Below are 8,544 nucleotides of genomic sequence, written 5' to 3'. Positions count from 1 at the left end.
TGCTGTTGTTTTCTTAGTGCTTTTTCATGGTGTTGCTGATTTCTTTGTTCCATATAATTATCTATCCTGAGCTAGTTTTGTTTATGAATCGTGTTATCACTTCCTTTGTTACTATTGTTTTAGTATTTGCTAAATATCCCACTCAACGGCACATAACAACAACAAATATTTGTGCTGGTCCTCTTTTTTGTTTTGATGTGAAGGTTTATCGTTTTTCTTTGAGATTACCCTGTGAGTTGTAATTTTCGTCCCAAGTTTAGAACAGTCCCTTCTATCTTGCAGTTGTCTTGACTCCCCTACCATTTAGAAGTTCTGTAACTACACAATTTTTTCCCTTTTTGGTCTGTAATTGTCTTCATTTGTCAATTGATATCTGTGGTTCCCTGTTTACAAACTTGTAGGCTTATTCACTTTGGATACTTCCATAACTGAGTTTGTTTCTGGGTTATGTCATCATGTGTGTTAATGGTTGCTTGTTGTTTGCTATTGTTGGTTCTCTGTCCAAAGGACTCCCTTTAGCGTTTCTTGTAATGTTGGTCTGGTTTTAACAAATTCACTTAATTTCTGCTTATCTGGAAATGTCCTAATTTCACCATCATATTTAAGGGACAATTTTGTTGGGTATATAATTCTTGGTTGGAAATTTTTTCTTTCAGGGTTTTATATATACCATCCTATTGTCTTCTCACTTGCATGGTTTCTGCTGAGAAATCATGGCTTAGTCTTATTGGTTGCCCCTTGTAGGTAACTTTTTGTTCTCCCCGTACTGCTTTCAGAATTCTTTCTGTCTTTCATTGATTCAATTCTGCTCCTTTGCCCATTCAATGCATTATCTATTTCTGAAAATTTAGTATTAATCTCTGGATTTCTATGTGCAGATTTTGTATCATTTCTATTTTGTCATTTTGTTCTTGTATTGTCTTTTGAAATCGTTCTAAGGTTTTCTCTGTGTTTCCTCCATTTTGTCAGTGTTTTCCTTGATCTGTCCCTCAGTTTGTTGAAGGCACCTACATATAATTCTTTTCAATTCCTAATCAGGGATTTCCAACACTGCATCTTCGTCAGGGATATGTTCTTGGTCAGTATACTGGTCCCTTGTTTCTCTTGCTTTATTTTGCTTCTTTGTATGGACTGTGATGCTCTGTTTTCTCCGAGATGTTTTGATTTTTTGTGTTTATATTTAATTGGTGATTTATGTTAAAGTGGCTTTCCATAATTTTTGTTTTCTTTGTTTTGTTTGGATGTTATCTACATAAGCAGCGTTATCGTTCTCCTCTAGTCACTAATCAGCAGCACTTATACACTCACCCTCTGTCTCCTTTCCTGTTGTCAGCCTCCCATATGTCCCTGCCATCCTTGGCAAATGAAGCCTATTCTTAGATCCCTGGAATCAGAATGAGAATGCTGTCACTTTAAATATCCAAAATGGCCACCACTTGGAAACAATCAAAATGGCTGCACCCTCCAGACAACTGAAAGGCCACAGCTCAGATTATCTCCCTCCTTGCTCTTTCCCTTCCTAGTCATCATCCACTAGCACAGTTGTCCAGCAGCCCTTGGCGACCAAGGCTGATCTTTAGATGAGTAAGGTGCAAAATCACTTTTCTAAAAAGCACTGGTCCAAAGGAGCTCAAACATTCCTGTCTCCATAAATTAGAGCTCCTCTGACAAAGGAAATGGTTCTTTTGGTGTAATACTTGGAAAGTTCAGCAAATAGCAGTATGAGCTTGCTATGCTTGCTTGCAAGGTATCAAGAGGAGTTGTTGTTGTTGTTGTTATGTGCCATCGAGTCGGACCTGACTCATAGCGACCCCTCCTTCAGTTTCCAAGGCAGTGTCACCACAGAAGTAGATTGCCTAACCTTTCTTCCAAGGAGTGGCTGGTGGGTTTGAACTGCCAGTCTTCTGGTTAGCAGTCAAGTGCCTTAAGCACTATGCTACCAGAGCTCTTCAAGAGGAGTTAAAGACATAAAAATAGGAACACAGATAGATAATTCATACAAGGCAGTGCCACACTCACACACCAGATGCTCCAGAGACCATGATCCTGAAAAAGCTCCCCCTTAACCAAGTCAGCCTTTCTCTCTTGAGGAACAATATGAGGAAAATACCCTGTGCGGGAGTAGTCAACTAAGCCTGCCCTTCTTCCACTGAGGAACGGTACTGAGTAACCACGGTGGGTCATTCCCCCCTATTTGTCCTGGTCTTGTAGCACTCAGGAAAAGGGTAAGGGACTCTCACCAAAATCTGGCTCCATAAATTGTGTTTTTGCTTTTCTTCTTCTGTGCAAAATGCAATGGTGATGCCATGTCCAGGCAGAAACTGTGGTTTGTGGAAAGAAAAGCCCAGCAGCTGCTTAAAGCAGGCCATCCAGCCCTCAGCCGGCAAGGGGGCCACCATGTTGCAGGGGTACACCTAATGTCAGACACCAGTCTTTACCACCTGTTATAAATAGAGCTAATCACCACAACAGATTGAAATGGAAAAGAAGAAGATTTATTGAGTATTGATACCCAAGGAGACAGAATTGCTTCTCTCAAAAGACTGTCTCCCTTAGCAAAGGGGTAAACATGATTACATGGGGAAGGTGATTGAAGATCTCTTACACTGCCAAGAATGTCTTTGTTTCTCTTTATCTTGGTTGCTCCAGACTCGATATTTCTTTTCTCAGGGTCATCTTGCCACATAAATTGTAGGTCTTGGCTGAAACTGGCCATGGGATAAGGTCAGACTCAAAAGCATATATAAACAAAACAAAAAAAAATTATTAATACAAGGATATCACTGTCAATGACTAGGTCAGCTATTCTATTTACTTAAAAGGAGGGAGAAGGAAGGAAAATATCAAATTTATCATTATAATTCATGTCTGCTGGCCAGAAGGTCAGAGGTCCAAACTGACCAGCTGTTCCACTGGAGGAAGATGGGGCAATCTACTTCCATAAAGATTCACAGCACCAGAAACACAATGGGGGTCACTATGAGTCAGAATCAACTTGATGGGAATGACTTTGGTTGGTTGTCATAATGGATGTTAGCTTGATAAAGTTCTGCAATTTTCAGCAAGGGACATCTTTGGCCATCCACGCTGCCCTATCAGAGAAGATAGATACCAGTGTAAGTGGGCCTTCATGGACTGCAGAATTTGTTTAAACATGGAAAGCTCTATGTCTATCACTCAGCTGTCCTTGGCCATCCAAAGTTCAGAGTCTCTTAGGAATAGATATGACAGATATGATACTAAGTAGATTCTTGCTAAGTATCATGTACACCTTGCTGTTTGCTCATTCTTCAACGTCTAGTTCATTATAATCATCAAGACATTTTGCCTATTCCTCTTTGAATTCCTGTAGAAAATGGACTGGAGGAGAGCAGTAATATCTTGAATTTGCTGGCAACTAAAAGGTCACTTGTATATATCCTTTTCCCTAAAACCAATATCCAACTCCAATAATGTGTCCTTATATTGACTTACGAAAAAAGACTGTGATTTCTCCGGGTTCACTGATTACCCTCGTCCACCACCCACAGGTGAAGTACAAGAACTGTGGAGTCTTTGGGCACAAAGTGAGCAGCAAGATGTGCCCCCATGAAGTCTGGGATAGGGCCCATGCCATCAAGCCCTTGGGCCCAAATAAGGAAAGGAGAACCTGGAACTAATGAAGGCCCAGGAACCACATATCCAAGAGTCTTTTAGATTATTTGCTCAGCATAAATACTATTATGAAAACTAAATATGTAAATACATGTAAAACAATTTTTAAAAATTGTACCAATGCTGATGTGAGCCTAGGGGCCAGAGATATTTGTGAAAAAAGTAACCTTTTCATAAAACAATATTTGCAATAACATAGTGTATTTTACAGACCCAGCAGGTGGGTCTTCTGTTCTTTCTCAGCATTACAGCCCAGTTCCCAAGGTCCCTCTCCACATGGTCGAGGTGGGAGTTGGGACTATATGAAGGACTGGCATCCTGAGGATTTCATAGAAAAGTGGAAAGGACCCTATGAAGGCTTGCTGTCCCCTCCTACTGCAGTGAGAGTGAGTGGCAAAGGAGCTTGTACACATCGTACCAGGTTAAGAGTGCCACTGCATTTTGGTTACCTACTACCACTCTGACGTAAATGTACCACAAATGGGATGGCTTCAACCAACAGTTTATTCTCTTCCAGTTCGGGAAGCTAGAAGTCCGAGTTCAAAGTGCCAGGCTCTAGGGTCTGGCTCTAGGGGCTCCTCAACTTTGGGCTTCAGCTCTGCCTCTTGCTCCTGGCCCACTGAAGCTATTGGCATCTCTTCATTCAGGCAGCTACTGGCTTCTGAGCCTGGCAAGTTCAACAAATAAAATGGCACAGTCCCAACGTTATCAAACCACACCAAAAACTAAACCAAACCCATTACCATAGAGTCATATCCGACTCATAGCAACCCCTCCTTGGGTTTCCGAGGCAATATCACTGTGGAAATAGATTGCCCAATCTTCCTTCTGAGGACCACACAACAGGCCATTAATTCACGTCCATTGAAAGTCCCAAGACCAGCAGAGGATGGCAGGCTGCTGAACAATGACACAGCTACATGCACGGTTCAAGTGTGCCATAAGCTAGAGGTCATTCCCAAAGCTGTTTCTTATATACAGGAAGCAGTCCACATCCCTAAAGCAGCTACTCAGCTGCTTGTGGTAGGTCCCACCAAGGAGTTGATTGCCAGTCTCATCATGGGGAATAACTACCACCAGCTGCCCAGCCACTCAACCAGGCCCAGCCAAGATGGCACACAAACTTAACCACCACACCCTGCATCAAAGACCACTCAGCAAAGCCCATCTGATACAGTGCCTCAGAATGCTGGGAAAAAACTCCATCGGAAGGACTTAAGTGATTTTACAAGAGAAGCCCCACCAATGGAGGCTTACTTTACAATGAAGTTGAACTTATTCCATTTTATTTATTTTTGTCATTTTCTGCTTTATAACTTAGTTAGAATTTGTAAGTAGACATTGTTTTGTTCAGAGGTAAATAATTTCCTCTTTGTTATGCCTTATAGTGATCCAGTTTATAGAACAATCTACTTTAGGTTTCCTCACCTTTCTTATTCAGATAAACACTATTTCCTACATTTTTCCAGAAACCTAGGTCAGGCAGAAATGAGACCTCTTTTTTGTAAACCCTGCATCATTAGGAGCTCTGGTGGTATCATGCCTAAGGTTTTTGACTGTTAACCAGAAAACTAGTAGTTCAAACCCATCATAATCTGGTTTTAGGCCAAACTGGATTTGAGTGTTTTTGTTTGTTTGTTTGTTTTGTTTTGTTTTGCTTTTAAGAACTATAATTCTTATTATAGTGTTATTATACTATACTAAAGTATAATTCTTAGGGATTAGGCACACAGAATTTTCTATTCAAAATTTGTGGGACACCATCTACCTCCTGCCCACCCATGGGCATGGAGAAGGCCATCTGAGCTGAATAGGCCTCTCAGAAATCCTTAGCTGATGTAGTTTTTAATAACTGTATAGCCTTGGATTTTCTTCTTTCTCAGTACAGTGGAGTATGTGCCATTATAAAAACAAACAAACAAACATGATGTGCCTAGAGAAGTAATTCTGGGGAAGTTGAATAGGTCTAGAGGCCATCCATAAAATTACTGAAAGAATGAACCAAAGGTCCAAGATCAAGAAAATGGATGGAGGTGGTTTGAAAATTTATTCCCTAACTTAGGATCTTTGTTCCCACCCCTAACTACTTTAGGCCTTGCCATTATAATCATCTTCTTTTGATATTTCCTGCATCATTCAATATTTTGCCCATAGAATCTTTCAATATTGCAACTCAAGGCTTAAATTTTTTCCTCAGTTCCTTTAGCTTGAGAAATGCTGAGTGTGTTCTTCCCTTTTGGTGTGCTAATTCCAAGTCTTTGCACATTTCATTATAGTAATTGGCTTTGTCTGCTCAAGCTGCTCTTTGAAATCTTCGGTTCAGCTCTTTTATCTTGTCATTTCCTCCATTTGTTTTAGCTACTCTCCACTCAAGGGCAAGTTTCAGAGTCTCTCCTGTCATCCATTTTGGTCTTCTCTTCTTTTCTCGTCTTTTTAGTGACCTCTTGCTTTCTTCATGGAGATGTTCTTGATGTCATCCCACAATTCTTCTGGTTTTCAGACATTGGTGTCAATGCATCAAATCTGTTCTTTAGGTGGTCTCTCAGTTCAGGAGGGATATATTCAAGATCATATTTTGGCTCTCGTGGACTTGTCTTAATTGTCTTCAACTTTAAGTTGACCTTGCATATGAGCAGTTGATGGTCTATTCCACAATCAGCTCCTGGCCTGGTTTTGGCTGATGATATTGAGCTTTTCCATTGCCTCTTGCCACAGATGTCGTCAATCTGATTCCTGTGTGTTCCATCTGGCAAAGTCCATGTGTACAGCCACCATTTGTGTTGTTGAAAAAAGGTATTTGCAATGAATAAGTCGTTGATCTTGCAAAATTCGACCATGTGATTTCGAGCATTATTTCTGTCACCAAGGCCAAGTTTTCCAACTACTTGTGATTCTTCTTTGTTTCCAACTTTTGCAATCCAGTCACCAGTGATAATTACACATCCTGATTATATGTGTGGTCAATTTCTGACTGCAGAAGTTGATAAAACTCTTCAATTCCCTCATCTTTTATTTTGGTGTTTGGTGCATAAGTTTGAATAATAGTTGTATTAAATGGTTTTCCTTGTAGACATATGGGTATTATCCTGTCACTGACAGCATTGTACTTCAGGACAGATCTTGAAATATCCTTTGTGATGATGAATGCCATGCCATTCCTCTTCAAACTGTCATTTCCAACATGATCAATCATATGGTTGTATGATTCAAAATGGCAAAAACAGTCCATTTCAGCTCACTAATGCCTAGGATATCAATCTTTATGCATTTCATTTCATTTTTGACAGCCTACAATTGTTCTAGATTCATACTTCTTACATTCCATGTTGCGATTATTAATGGATGTTTGCAGCTGTTTGTCCTCATTTGAGTGGAGCCATGTCAGCAAATGGAGGTCTTGAAAGCTTTACCTTATCCATATCAGTAAGGCTGGTTTTACTCTGATGATGCAGCTCTTTCCCAGTCCTGTTTTGAGAGCCTTCTAACCTCCTCCTCCTCCTCCTCTGTATTGGACAATGTTTCTGGACTATTTATAAAATTGTGCAGTAATGTATCAGGCAATGTTTCTCTGCTATTCATACGGCTTTCCCTGGCCAATTCTTTGAGCAGTGGATAGCCTCTTCCTTCTTCCTAGTCTCTCTCAGTCTGCAAGCCACGCTGAAACTTGTGCACCATGTGCACCCTGCTGGGTTTGAAACACCGGTGGCACAGCCTTAAGACTCACAACAACACGTCACCACAGTGGGACAAAATGACAGACAAGTTTGTCTCCCTTAGCTGTTGGAAACCTCTCCAACTTCCCCTTATTTGGATCTCTGTTGCTGCTTCCTCACTCTGTCCCATTCCCCCAGGCCTCCCCCACCCCTGCTTTCTCTCCTTGCCGCTTTGTCGTGTGGCCTGGGTTCCCTCCCTTCACCTGGATCCCTATGGTTGACTCATCCAAGGACTTCACTGTGGCCTTTAAATGTATTTTCCATTTTCATGGAACCACCTCTGTCTTAGTTATCTAGTTCGGCTAAAGCCGAAGGCCATAGGGGATGACTTTAACAGACAGAAATGTATTTTCTCACAGTTGAAGAGGCTGAAAGTCTGAATTCAGATCTTTACCTATAGAAGATGTTTTCTTTATTAGCTCTGGAGGAAGGTCCACATATTTTTCAGCTTGTGCTCCCTGGTTCCTTAGAGAAACTCTGTGTTTATAGGCATCTATCTTACCCCTCTGTGCTCTGCGAACTTGTTTAATCTCTTTCCTACCCACCAGCCACTCCTGGTTGGACAATCTACTTCTGTAGTGATACTGCCTCAGAAACCCAAGGCAGGGTCACTATGAGTCTAATCTAACTCGATGGCAGTGAGTTTGATTTTATTTTGGTTTTATCCTATGAGAGATTGAGTCAACATACACCCTACACTAATCCTGCCTCATTAACATAACAAAGACAATCCATTCCCAAATAGTATATCCTTAGGCCCAGAGGTTAGGATTTACAACACATATTTGGGTGGGGGGGGTCACAGCTTAATACTTAACATTCCACCCTTTGGTTGAGATAATATCATGTCTTTCCCACATGTAAAACACATTCACGCTAGCCTAGTGAGTCTCTGGAGACTATGGCTGCTAGTTACACTTCAGGTCTCGAACTGAACTCACCCCAATAGGCTCTTGTGTTTAAGATATTGGGCTCTTCCATTAAGTCCTATGGGCTGAAAAAGAAACCACAGATGAGGAATAAAGAAGCAGATTTCTGCTTACTTCTTTCCACCTCCTCCCTGAGTGAAGAGAGCTCTCTCTCAAACCAGGAGAAGAAAAGGCTGGATCCTTCTTGACTTCATACCTTAGACCTATTCCAGGGACCAATGCTGGATATGTCTCCAAATTGCTTCTGC

This window comes from Orycteropus afer, unplaced genomic scaffold, assembly GCF_000298275.1.
Source record: "Orycteropus afer afer isolate SDZICR_OR568_19922 unplaced genomic scaffold, OryAfe1.0 scaffold00455, whole genome shotgun sequence".
Classification (NCBI taxonomy): Eukaryota; Metazoa; Chordata; class Mammalia; order Tubulidentata; family Orycteropodidae; genus Orycteropus; species Orycteropus afer.
Note: the sequence above shows the minus strand (reverse complement) of the source record.